We start from the raw sequence: 13,545 nt of genomic DNA on the forward strand, positions 1-13,545 counted from the left end.
TCTAATTAATATATTCTTGATAAATGTTGATTTCCTTACTATTTTTTTCTACGAATTAAGGAGCTAGAGTTTAATATTTTAATTCATTGGCTAATGGCAGAGTAGATAATGCAACTTTTCTATTCTTGCATGGTTTGTTTTAAAGACTTATACTAATGAACTAATGATACTAATATTCCATTTTATTTTCTTATTTCTATCTTGTAAGGATAAAACAATGTCATACACAAGTGAATCAGATTTTAGACTTGAAAGGGATATTGGAGATGATCTAATCCAGTGGTTCTCAAAGTGCTACCCCTGACCAATAGCATCATTTTGGAATTTGTTAGAAATGCAGATTTGGGGGCCCTACCTTGACCTACAGAATCAGAAACTCTGGAGCCCAGAAACAACCTGAGTTTCAACATGCCCCTCAGGTGATCCTGATGCATGCTAAAGTTTAAGAACCACCTCCAAGCCCATCCCTTAAGTTTAACAGATGGAGAGATTGATTCAAAGGGGTGCATGCACCCCAATGTTTATAGAAACAATGTCCACCACAGCCAAAATATGGAAAGAGCCTAGATGTCCATCGACAGATGAATGGATAAAGAAGAATTGGTATATATATATACAATGGAATATTACTCAGCCATAAAAAAGAATGTAATCTTGTCATTTGCAACGACATGGATGGAGCTAGAGAGTATTATGTTAAGTGAAATAAGTCAGTCAGAGAAAGACAAATACCATATGATTTCACTCATATGTGGAATTTAAGAAACAAAACAAGCAAATAAGAAAAAAAGAAAAAAAAAGAGAGAGGCAAACCAAGAAACAAACTGATGGTTATCAGAGGGGAAATGAGCGGGGTGATGGTTAAAATAGGTGATGGGGATTAAGGAATCACTTGATGTGATGAGCACTGGGTGATGTATGGACGTGTTGAATCACTATATTGTACACCTGGACCTAATACTGCACTCTATGTTAACTAACTGGAATTTGAATAAAAACTTAAAAAACAAAACAAAACAGGAATGCCAAGGGGCGAGGGATAGAGTTCCATGTTTAAATAAGTTTCAGAAATTCCCTCTTGAAAGTTCACAATAGAAATGAGTATTTTATAGGATTGAGGAACTCTGTTGTAAAGTAATTTAACTTAGTTTAACCCATACCTTACTTGACTATAGAAAAAACTGCCCACATAACATTTATCAACAACTCAGGACACGGTATGCACATACATTAATTAATGAGATAGTCTGAATTTTGTTTCTATACTTCTTATAGAGTACAGAATGGGTATGAAAATCATTCGTTGGATTATGTGTACCAGTAATTGTTTGGGAAATGCTCACCATTTGGATTTGCAAAATTGCTATTTTTATTTTTCTTTTGTTCTCTTTTTTTCTAAATCAGGTAGCTAATAATTTCTGAATTCTTTCCTTTCACAGATTAAAATAAGGAAGCTTTAAACAGGGGAGTGTGAGGCATTGGATGTTAAATATCAGTGATGGGCCTATGATGAACTGAGCCTTTAAAAAATAATATTTAATTTTAAAATAAATGCATTGAATAAAAATATAGTTGTCTGCAAGTCAAAATTTGCTAAGTACAGTTTTGGAAACAAGTTTTCCAAAGAGGGAGGTGGTTTCAATAGTCTGGAACCATTTCAAAACTTGATACCTTTAATGGAAAGATACGCCACACTCATGGATTGGAAGAACTAATATTGTTAAACGTCTATTCTACCTAAAGCAATCTACAGATTCAATGCGATCTCTATCAAAGTATCAACATTTTTCACAGAACTAGAACAAATAATTCTACAATTTGTATGGAATCAGAAACATCCCAAATAGTCAAAGCATCTTGAGAAAAAAGAACAAAGTCAGTAGTATCACAATTCTAGGTTTCAAGATACACAAAAAAGTTGTAGATCAAAACAGTAAGATACTGTACAAAATGAGGCACACAGACCAGTGGAACAGAATAAGAAGCCCAGAAATAAATCCACATTTGTATGGCCAATTAATCTATCACAAAAGAGGCAAGAATATACAATGAGAAAGACAGTCTCTTCAACAAATGGTGCTGGGAAAACTGGACAGCTATGTACAAAAGGAGAAAGGTGGGCCACTTTCTTACACCATACACATAAATGAACTCAAAATGGATTAAAGACCTAAATGTGAGACTTGAAACCACAAAAGTCCTAGAAGTGGAAAATAGGCAGTAATCTCCAGGACCTCAGCCATAGAAACATTTTTCGAGAAATGTCTCCTGAGGCAAGGGAAACAAAAACAAAAATAAACTGTTGCGACTACATCAAAATAAAAAGCTTTTGCACAGTGAAGGAAACCATCAACAAAACAAAAAAGCAACCTACTAAATGGGGAAGATATTTTCAAATGATATATCTGATAAGAGGTTAATATCCAAAATATATAAAGAACTTTTACCACTCAACTCCCCCCAAAAAGCAATAATAATCCAATTAAAAATGAGCACATGACCTGAGTAGACATTTTTTCAAAGAAGACACCCAGATGGCCAACAGACACATGACAAAATGTTCAATATCACTAATCATCAGGGACATGCAAATCAAAATAACAATGAGATATCACTTCACATCTGTTAGAATGACAAGAATCAAAAAGATAGGAAAGGACAAGTGTTGGTGAGGATGTGGAGAAAAAGGAACCCTTATGCAAGGTTGGTGGGAATGTAAACTGGTGCAACTATTGTAGAAAACAGTATGGAACTTCCACAAAAAATTAAAAATAGAAACACCATATGATCCAGTAATTCCACTACTTGGTATTTACCCAAAGAAAACAAACAAACAAACAAAAACTAATTCGAAAAGATATATGCAGCCCTATGTTTATTGCAGCATTATTTACAACAGCCATACAGAAGTGTCCATTGATAGATGAATGGATAAAGAAGAGGTCACACCCACACACACATACACACAAACACACACACACGAATATTACTCAGCCATAAAAAAGAATGAGATTTTGCCATTTGCAACAATATGAATGGACCCTGAGGGTATAATAAGTCAAATAAGTCAGACAGTGAAAAATAAATACCCTAAGATTTCACTCATATATGGAATTAAAGAAACAAGACAAATGAACAAAGTAAAAAGAGACAAACAAAAAACCGAACCAAACCAAACCGAAACAAAACAAACCCAGACTCTTATATAGAGGGAACAAACAGGTGGTAGACAAAAGGTAGGTGGGTGGAAACATGGGTTAAATAGATAAGGAAGAAAAGGTACAAATTACCAGTTCCAAAGTAAATAAGTCATGGAGGTGAAAGGTACACCATAGGGAATATGGTCAATAAGATTGTAGAAATGATGTTTGGTTACAGATGATGACTAGACTCACTGTGGTAACCACCAGGTAATGTCTAGAACTGTTACATTACTATGTTGTCCAGCTGAAACTAAGATTACACTGTCTGTTAATCATACATAATTATAATATTAAAACAATGATGCTGTAAAAATGTTAGACTTAAAGAAGCAGTGCAAGATCATGGTGGCATGGGACAGAGTCCAGGCATCCTTCCCTGGGAGCTGAGCAAGTGGTAAGGAATGCCCTTTACATTAAGTATGTTCATGGAAATTGAACATTTACCTGAGAAAAGGTTGCCCAGGTTATTAAAATCTCAAATGTTGAGTGGCAGTTATGTAATGAGTTTCTTTTAAAAAATAGAAAATGAACTGCCATATATATAAACACTGCTTGAAATGTTGATAACTGAAGCTGGGTGACAGGTGCTTAGGGGTTCATTATATATTCTCTCTGCACCCGGGTATGTTTGAAATGTTACACTAAAAAATTTAGGAAAAACAGACTATTTTTCTCCCTAAAATAAAGCTCTTTCCAAGTGCAGGTTCCCTCGGGGAAAAATAACAAAGAAGATGTAGTTTAGAACCATTAACTGAGTTCCAATAGCTAAGTTTGGACCTAAGTTTCTTATGTCCTAGCCAAACTGTGATATGATGCAGCTTTAAAAAGAGACTGTGGAAATTAGTGATAATTCCAGAGGTGCTACTTGATGAGATTATCTATTTGGAAATGTAGACAATATTCAGCAAAAGGTGTGAAGTTCACCTTAGGAACTGCTGTACCTTTGCATGCTATGTATGCCATGAAGATTCATGCTAAAAATGACTTACATGCAGACTTACCATTTCAAATTTTTAAAATGTATTTATTCCTAAGCCTTTGGGAAATATAACCACAACAACAAAGGCATATATACACTGCTCTTCTAACTGATACATTCACAAAGTTTCTTACTGAATTCTAGGAGAGATATTGCTAAGCTTGTGGCTTTCCTATTGTACCCTACAAATCAATAAGTTTGAGTTTAATTGAACCAAGATAACAAGTGAATTTCAGGCTGTAGTACATCAGAGAAAATAATCTGAAGCCAAGTCAATCATTTCCAGACACACAAAAGAGGGATGAAATGTTAACCATAGGTTATAAAGAATTCTGTGGTTTGCAACATGATTGGTTATGGTTTTTCAAATGAAAGTAGTGAGCAAGAGTCCAGACCAAGCAAGACCCTTTGCCCAAATGATTAGAATTCGAGCTGGGTTAAGGTTGACAATGTGAGACTTTTAATTGATTAATTATTATTTTTATTTAAACTTTTCAACCCCCTTTGTTCGTTTCTCCCACCGCCCCCCCCCCCTGCTTCTGGCAACCACCAATCTATTTTCTGTATCTATGAGCTTGTTTTTTGGTGTGTGTGTGTGTGTGTGTGTGTGTTTTAGATTCCACATATGAGAGATCACACAGTACTTGTTTTTCTACAGTGACTGTTCACCTGTGAACCCAAGTTGGGACTGAATTTGAAGGTAGAGAAAACATTTTTCATAAAGCCAAAATACCTAACCATCATCATCATCACCACCATTTCCAGTTCCAAAGTTACCAAATTTTATGCAGTTTTCCCATGTAGAAAAGATGTCTTTGGCAAATGACCAGATTGTTCTTTACCTTCCTAGAGGAATAGATACTCAGGCAGGCAAGTGATTTGCACAAGATTTCATAGTTTTAGGGCAGTCCAATATCTCTTATTTTTCTAGATGTGTAATTTTCATTTCTTAGCTTGAAAGACAAATATGGAGTGAAAGTCATGGAATTCTGAGTAGTTCTTATTAGCATATACTTACAGTAAAAGCTTTAAGATCTAAGAGCTTCATTTGTTGCCTTGCATTTTTAAATTCCCTACTACGTATGAACTACTCTAGGAAGTTTGATTTTCACTAGGGTTCTAAGACATATGTGAAACATGCCTCATATTTTGCCTCAATCTATGGTCCTCTTTTGTCCACATTAAAATCTAACAACTTTGGCTCTTGATAAAATTTAGAGGCTTACTACTGTGACCTAATGAGGTTGCATCTTTCGCATATTTATTTTCTATATTCACATATAGTATTCAAATTGAGCGTAGTCTCAAAGCATAGTGTAAAAAAAACCCCAGCATTCTCAATCTGTATCAGGCAACGGGTAGGTCAAATTGTGTTAACAGCCTAGCCTCAGTGGCAAGAGGAGGTTCTGCTTGCTTAGCCCTACTCTTTATGGCTAGAGACCACGGCAATGAGGTGAAAAAGTACAGATAGAAAAAGGCATTCTAACCCACATCTCTTCCATACAAATCTGGGGGCAGTTATGGATCCAAAAGGAAAAAACAAATCAGGAAATTAAAAAAAAAAAAGGTGATGATAGTGAAAATTTAGGTAGCAATTCTGGAAGATATTAAATGGCCTTTTTTTCTGCTTTCTTATTTCATAGATTGGCAAAAGAACCTGTGTTTTGGGTTACACATAGGGTTTTGTTTTTCTTCTCCCATCCTATGAAGGAAATTCACAGTGCACCTAGCCAGGCTGGTAAGAGTAGAACAGTGGAAATCAACAGGACTCTGCAGGGTCATCAGTGTCTTATTCAGGCTGAAAAGGTTTCATAGGGTAACATTGTGGGGTGGTGGTGGTCTGGGGGCTTAGTAGAGTTTTAAGACCTCCTTCCACACACCCCCACACCCACCTCAGGTATGTTCTATGCCAAAAAGAGACTTCCTGTTTGCTTACTTTATCATCATTTAGTTTATCTTCAGCACAGAAACCATTTATACATGCAGGAATTTTTTATTTCAAGATTCTCTTCTGATTTTGGTGTTACCTCATACATTTCTGCAAGAAATTATCTCAGCAGCTGTACTTTCTTTAGAAACACAAATATACCTTATTAATGCTACTTATCAAGGCAAAGTATTTAAAAATACTTGCTAAACATTTGTTTATTTACATAAAAGATTTCAGAGTTTTGCACAGCTAGATTTAGGGCATATAACAAACACTGTGAGTGTGTGAAAGAAATATAAGTGATTCCAGCAGATGGCATGGTCAGAAGCAAGAAAAAGCACAAATCCAAATTCGGAAGCCCGAATCGCTATAATTATAACACATTTACAGTAGAATGGAGAAGGTCATTTACATTATGTTAAGAAACATAGGGGCAGATCCTTATCTTATGTAAGTGTGTTACACAAAATGGGGATTTGGCACATGGGTTACTATCAGACAATATACCACACACAGTTTTTATTTCGATTCCAGCAGAAAAACAATATTGACAAATTTCTTTCTCTCTTTGCTTCCTACTTTATTCAATAGAAGAGGTAACAATAGCATCTGCTGCACTTGGCTGGAGCCTGGGATGAGGAAATTGTGGATAATGAGCCTCCCAGGCATATGGCCACAAAAAGCTCCCACTACAGCCATGGCACAGCCAGGCTGGAGCTCCAGCGGAGCGGCAGATACATAAGACTGCAGTCCGAACCAGGGCAGGGCTGCCAAGCCATCATGTAAAGTCATTTTTAGTGGCCTGAGTGGTTTTCACCATCATGGCTCCAGGCACTACTGCAAAGCAAGAGGAGTTTATCTCTAACATTCTCTCCCTCTCCCTGTGGCATCCCTCTACCATTTCGGCTACGCTGGTCTTACTGACCACCTGGGTGCCAGGCACATCCAGGCTGCTGCCCAGCTACCCCTCAACCCTTCTTTCAATCAGTCATGGTCTTAAAGATCTGTGACACTTAATTGGCTCTAATGCATCAAAATTACCTATTCTGACCATCTTAGTTTCAAACATAATGGGTCCCTGCTGTTATATAGGTGTTTTTTGGCTATTTTCCTAATTCAGCTAGAAAATGTTAAGGGACTCCTTAGTCAAATTAACTGGACCAAAATTAAAAGGACTATAATGCAGTGGGAAATATACTGGAAGAGTCAGAAGACTTGAGTCCAGAAAGAGTCTATGGGAAAACTGTCAACCTCCTTGGGCCTCATTTTATTTTCTTATCTCTGAAATTAAAGAGATGGAGTGGAAAAGGGAAGGGGAGGTGGGGAGGTAGAGAGGAAGAAGGCAAGAGAGAGAGAAAAGAGAGAGAAGGAAAGGGGAAGGGGGAGTTATTTGGGAAGCTTGAGATGTCCCTTCCAGGTCTATGATTCACTGTGAATGAATCATATTCCTGGAATTTTTGATTTTAAAAAGAAGCCTATGAACTCTAATATTTCCTAAATTACAGAAAGATGTAAAGAAATTATTTTTGAAACGGGATGAAATGGGATTAAAGAATATAAATTTCTCCTACCACAGATGTTGATATTTCAGAAAAAGAATCAGGTAGCAGTTACAAAACAAATCGCATAGACTTTCCCTCTACTTTTTTTTTAAACCTATTTCATGTATCAACAACAACAACAACAACAAACCCTCTGTATTTTAGTGTGTGCCTGGGGATTTTACTTCTTAGGAGAAACATTTACTGTGAACTTAGCCAGGCTGGCAGGAATGGAGAGAAGAGCTCCATGTGTCCAGTAAATAAGGTTCATTGACATAGAACTCAGTGCCGGGATAAATGAAGTCACACATCATTTGTCGCTTCTCCCATCATGAAGTGGAGTCTGTTTCATTACCCCCTGAATCCGGGCTGGCCCCTGCCTTGCTTTGAGCAAAAGAGTGTGGTGAAAGTGATGATGTGTGACTTCCAGGGTTTGGCCTCAAAAGGCCTCAGAAGCTTCTCCTTTGATTCCCCAGAACTCTGAGACCATCAGACCAGGATGCAAGATAATGGGGAGGGGGACAAGCTAGCTTTCCCAGGCCTTCCAGCTGGCTGCAAAGGACAGCTCAGGAGAGGCCAGCAGAAGACCACTTCCTGGCCCCAAGTCAACCCACAGAACTGTGAGAAATAACAGATTGTGGTGGTTTTAAGCCAGTAAGTTTGGGTTGGTATTTATAAGAGGTGGTTGACTGATAGCTACACCCTCCATCTCAGGGAGGTCACCAATTCCTAAGGCACACAGCTATACCAGAAACAGAAATATGGTCAAACTTTTTTTTTTTTAAGATCCAATGCTCAAAACCAACCCAATCTGAGACCAATGAACAAAACCAGATAAATGGAAAAGAAATACTTTCTCAAAAAGATCACAATTCTCAAAATCCTTTCTTTTCAGGTGTTAAAAGGAATTTGAGCAAGTAGATGTTTAGCTTTTATTATCAGAATGGAAGAACTACAGGGGGTGCCTGAGTGGCTCAGCCATTAAGCGTCTGCCTTCGGCTCAGGTCATGATCTCAGGGTCCTGGGATTGAGCCCCTCATCGGGCTCCCTGCTCCATGGGAAGCCTGCTTCTCCCTCTCCCACTCCCCCTGCTTGTGTTCCCTCTCTCACTGTCTCTCTCTCTGTCAAATAAATAAATAAAATCTTAAAAAAAGAAAAAAAAGAATGGAAGAGCTACAGTTAACACTGCCCCATCTCATCTAGTCCATTTAGATATATCAATGAAAGTCTTAACCACTGTCCCTCTCTTGGTGGATTGAAAGGTGGAGAAGGATTTTTTTTTGGGGTGGGGGAGGTGGGAAAAGTATGGAGGGAGGTGGGATGGGGAAAGAGAGAAAAAGAGAGAGACAGCTCAAGCTCTTTGGAAGAAGGACTACAAAAAATAAATAAAGTGTTTAATTATTTCACAAGAAACTTATCTTCAATAAAATCTTTGATTTAAAAATAGAATGTGCTGTCCCAGAAATATATACCCCCCCAAAAGTCAAAGAGCAAGGGATTTTTAGGACCTTTATGTTTGGGCAGGGGGTCTTGCATTATGACTCATTTGTCTTCCATCCATCTAATCTTTTATCTTTGGTTTCCACTAGAGACTGAAAAAGGGGATAGCCACTAAGTCATATGCCACTTAAAGACATTCCTAGGGCTTAATGTTTTGAACTTCCAGAATGCTAGACGTCCATACCAAGCATGAATATGAAGCAATGTGACTAATACACTAGCAAAAAAACCCAGCACTTGTCAGCCCCAAAGACCATGGCCCTTAGAAGTAGCCACCTTGGGAGGTTGAAGATTTATTACTGCTGCATTAATTTGCTGCAAAAGTACTTTTTGGAACTCCATTTTGGCAGTAGAGTTAAGAGCCTGTCACCTGTTCTTTTGAATTCCCTAATGGTGGCATATATTCATCCTTGAAGTTGGATTATTTATTTACTTTTTTAAGTGCCAAGAGATATGTAGAGCCAAGTCATGGGTTTGTATGGTTTGGGTGGCCAAGGTAGAGGGCATTGTTGGCTGATTTTTCAAATAATGAGCCTAGCTCATTGTATGCTCTAAAAAGGGATTATTAAGGGAAGTCTCATAAAGAAGTCTTCTCAATGTTTAAAATGAGGATGCCATTCAAAGAAGTGTTTTCAAGCTTTAAAGCTTTGAGGTGGGCTATCATTTGGATGCATACATTCTGCACAATCAAAGATCAGTTTAGCTGCCATATAGCAATGGTTCAGCCAGGGGTGAATTTGCTCCCAAGGGGACATTTGGCAATGTCTGAGGGCATTTTTGATTGTCACAATCCTTGGGGCATTCTACTGGCATCTGGTGGGCAGAGGCCAAGGATGCGGAGAAGCATCCTTCAATGCACAGGGCAGTCTCCCACAACAAAAATTATATGACCCAAATATCAATGGTGTTGAGGTTGAAAAGCTTGTCTTATAGTAACAATCTATTTTAACAAGATTTTTAAAGTGCAATGAAATAATTACTGCATGTAGTATTATGTGTTTTTAAAGTGTTAAATTTTAAAGCGTTAAATAGTTAACCACTCACCTAGGTTAATATATGTATATACACACACCCATACATTTTCTACTCTTCTAAGTTACAAATTACATACAAAATCCACATTTCAGAAAAATGTGATAATGTGATAATGTTCTTTGCTGTTTGATAGTAAGAGAACCAATTTAAATAAGCACAAATTCTATGTAGGGTAAAACAATGACAACAAAAACATCTATTAGTACGAACATTTATTGACTTCTTTCTATGTGGCAGGTACCTGCCTAATTGTCACTTTACACATATCATCTTATTTAATCTTTATACACAATACTGTGAAGGACATACTACTATTATCTCCACCTTACTGATCAGGAAATTGAAGCTTAGAAAGGTTAAATAAATTGCAGTGAACAGTGCAGCTGGGATTTGAGCTCTAATAAGCTGATTTCAAGTGATTTTTAATACTAACCACCATTTACTGCTGTCCCCAAAGGGGATTTTTGGGCCTGCTAAAAGCCATCTCTGTTGTGGGCAGGGGACAGTTCTGCTCTCATTTGTATAACATAAATTAGGCAAAATAGAAAACAGCAGTATGGTGTAGACAGAGAGGAGAGGACCTTGAATCATAAAACATGGGTTCTCAGCCAGACTTTCTACTTACTAGTTGGGTATATGGTCTTCAGCAAGTCATTTAACTTCTCAGAGTCTCAATTTCCTTATCTGTAGTATGGAGATGGTAATAGTATACCCCTACTATTTTTGTTGTAAAGACTAAATAAAATAGATGATGGAAAGATGCTCTGTCAATGGCCACTTCCCTACACAAAAGTAACTTGGTTGCTATTCTTGGTCATGGGATGGAAATGGAGAGGTGACAGTTTCCCAGGTGCCCTTGCAGGGATTCTCAGGACCTACCCCTGATATCTGACACTGGCATTAGTTGTTTCTTACAATACTGGCCTCACCTCTCCTCTAGGAAAATTTCCATTTCATCAGGTAGCCGGAATTCTCCCCCTAGTACCCCAAACACCTTCTGTGCGAGTTTTATATTTTATACCTACTGGAGCCATTATGAAATTCCTTTTAATGTTTTCTTTGTGTTCAATTACTCTTAAATTATTTCACTGCATGTAAGGCATTTTTCTCTTATAGGATTGTGTCATCAAACTATTGAAGATCTGGCCTCCTGATTTATATCACCATATTGTTTCATAAATTAAGAATTTGCTCTGTATGCCCAATTATTAGTATATGAGAACAGAACCTACACAATAGTTTCAATGTGGTATAATTACTTCTCCTCACCTTAAAATATTTCCATAAATAAGGACACAATTTGTATATTCCACTCATTTTCTTATCGAGAGATGTTGGTATTTTTAACCATCCAGTCTTTCAACTACAGAAGGCTAGGTTCTCTTATTAATTTATATATGAAAATGAATCTCAGGCTTAAGGAAAATATGGGTCTATGGTTTGCACTTGTCAGCATCTCAAAACTATCACATACTTTGGCAATACATGTGGTCTTTGATCTAAAGAGATATTTGAATGGAACATTGGGGAAAATTAAGGATGGAATTTACAATGAATGGTTAAAATGCATTAAACAATTTTCCATAGCACTCTGAGCTCCTTTGGATCACAAAGTCTTTTATTTTTATGATCATATGCAACATATTCCAAAATGTTTTACCTGTTTCCAAAACCTTTTTACCTTGAAAAGTCTATTTTTGTCAATATTAGTTTGATATTAGAAGTAAATGATTATGTTGTAAATATGATCTAAGTAGTTCCTTGGTTGTGCTTTCACCTATAAAGTCAAAAAGTATTAACAAAGTTGGATCTTATGAATCTTTCTAACCCCAAATTATCATTTGATTTTTATCAGACCACCCTTAGTGGTCCATTGATACTTCCAAAACATTATTAATCTACATCTAGCCCTCAGTTCCTATTCCTTAGGATATTATTTTTTAAGATTTTATTTCTTTTTTTTTGTGGGGATGAGAGAGAGAGGGCGCAAGTTGGGGGGGGCAGAGGGAGAGGGAAAAGCAGACTCCCCGCTCAGCAGGGAGCCCGATGCGGGGCTCAATCCCAGGACCCCAGATCATGACCTGAGCTGAAGGCAGACACTTAACTGACTGAGCCACCCAGGTGCCCTTATTCTTTCTGGTTTTAAAGACTGGTTTGATTCTACTATGTACATGACTTTAATTATCCTTAAGGTCTATTTTACTCTTCTTGGAATCTTCTCATTTAGAAGACAGATTTAGGGGGTCTTGATCTATCTCTTCCTTCATATTTATTCACAAATAAATTTCTCCTATAAAGATAATGTATTCCCTTTATCCTAAAAGGGGTTAACCTTGACTCAGAGTTAGTACCATGGGTAAAGGGTTTATAATTGACACATTGAAATTATGGATTCACCCCAATTTATTCATTCTTAACAAAAAGTGAATTCAAATCCGTTGTCATATTGCTTTGGCATGAGTAAAATATAAACCACAAATTCTTCTATAGAACAACATAAAGAATGGGGCTCAATATGGAGAAAAGAGAAAAAAGACTTCTTTGTTTTCTAAGAGGAAGAGTGAAACAATATGGGGAAATGTAACATATGACCTCTATGAAAATCAAAGCTTAATAAATAGCTTGAAAGTTCTGTCCCTTAGTTTCTTTCAAAATCAAAATTTAGAAGTAAGGAGAAAAATACTGCATGTCTCTACTCATGTACTGCATACATATATGTGAAGAGGTCATGGCAAATATCCATATGACAAACATTCAGTTACCAAATATATATTAAGGAGGTAAGTGTAAGGAAATAAGGTAGTCTCTGCAACAAGAAAAGTCGGAACTAGATACGATGATGAGTAAACAGGTCAAGGACTTTGAAATGGGCCAAATTTACAACCTCCCTGTGCTTAATGGTCCTCACAAATAAAACATACTGTTTTGTGGCTTAAACGAGTGATCTCTTAAGTGCTGAGTGATATTGGAAAACGGTGATGGCTCAGTAATGGGTAGCCACTGTGACTATTCTAAAATGATTAAGGGGTAGAAAAGACTCACATACTAACAATTACCTTTGCTACAGAACGAGTGAAATAAAGGCTAGAATATGGCCATGTGATGTGGGAGCAGAAAGAAAGGAGTGGATCATTTTGACCGGGTCAGCAGGATAGGCTTAAAAAGTGCAGTGTCGGGAAGGGAGCAAGATGGCGGAGGAGTAGGAGAGTGGATTTTGTCTCCTCTCAGGAATTCAGCTGGATAGGGATCAAACCATTCTGAACACCCACAAACTCAACAGGAGATCAAAGAAAAGAAGAGCAACAACTCTCTCATTAGAAAAGCGACCACTTTCTGGAAGGTAGGACGTGTGGAGAA

The sequence above is a fragment of the Leptonychotes weddellii genome, chromosome 14 (genome assembly GCF_054177405.1).
Source record: "Leptonychotes weddellii isolate Sample4059 chromosome 14, ASM5417740v2, whole genome shotgun sequence".
Lineage (NCBI taxonomy): Eukaryota > Metazoa > Chordata > Mammalia > Carnivora > Phocidae > Leptonychotes > Leptonychotes weddellii.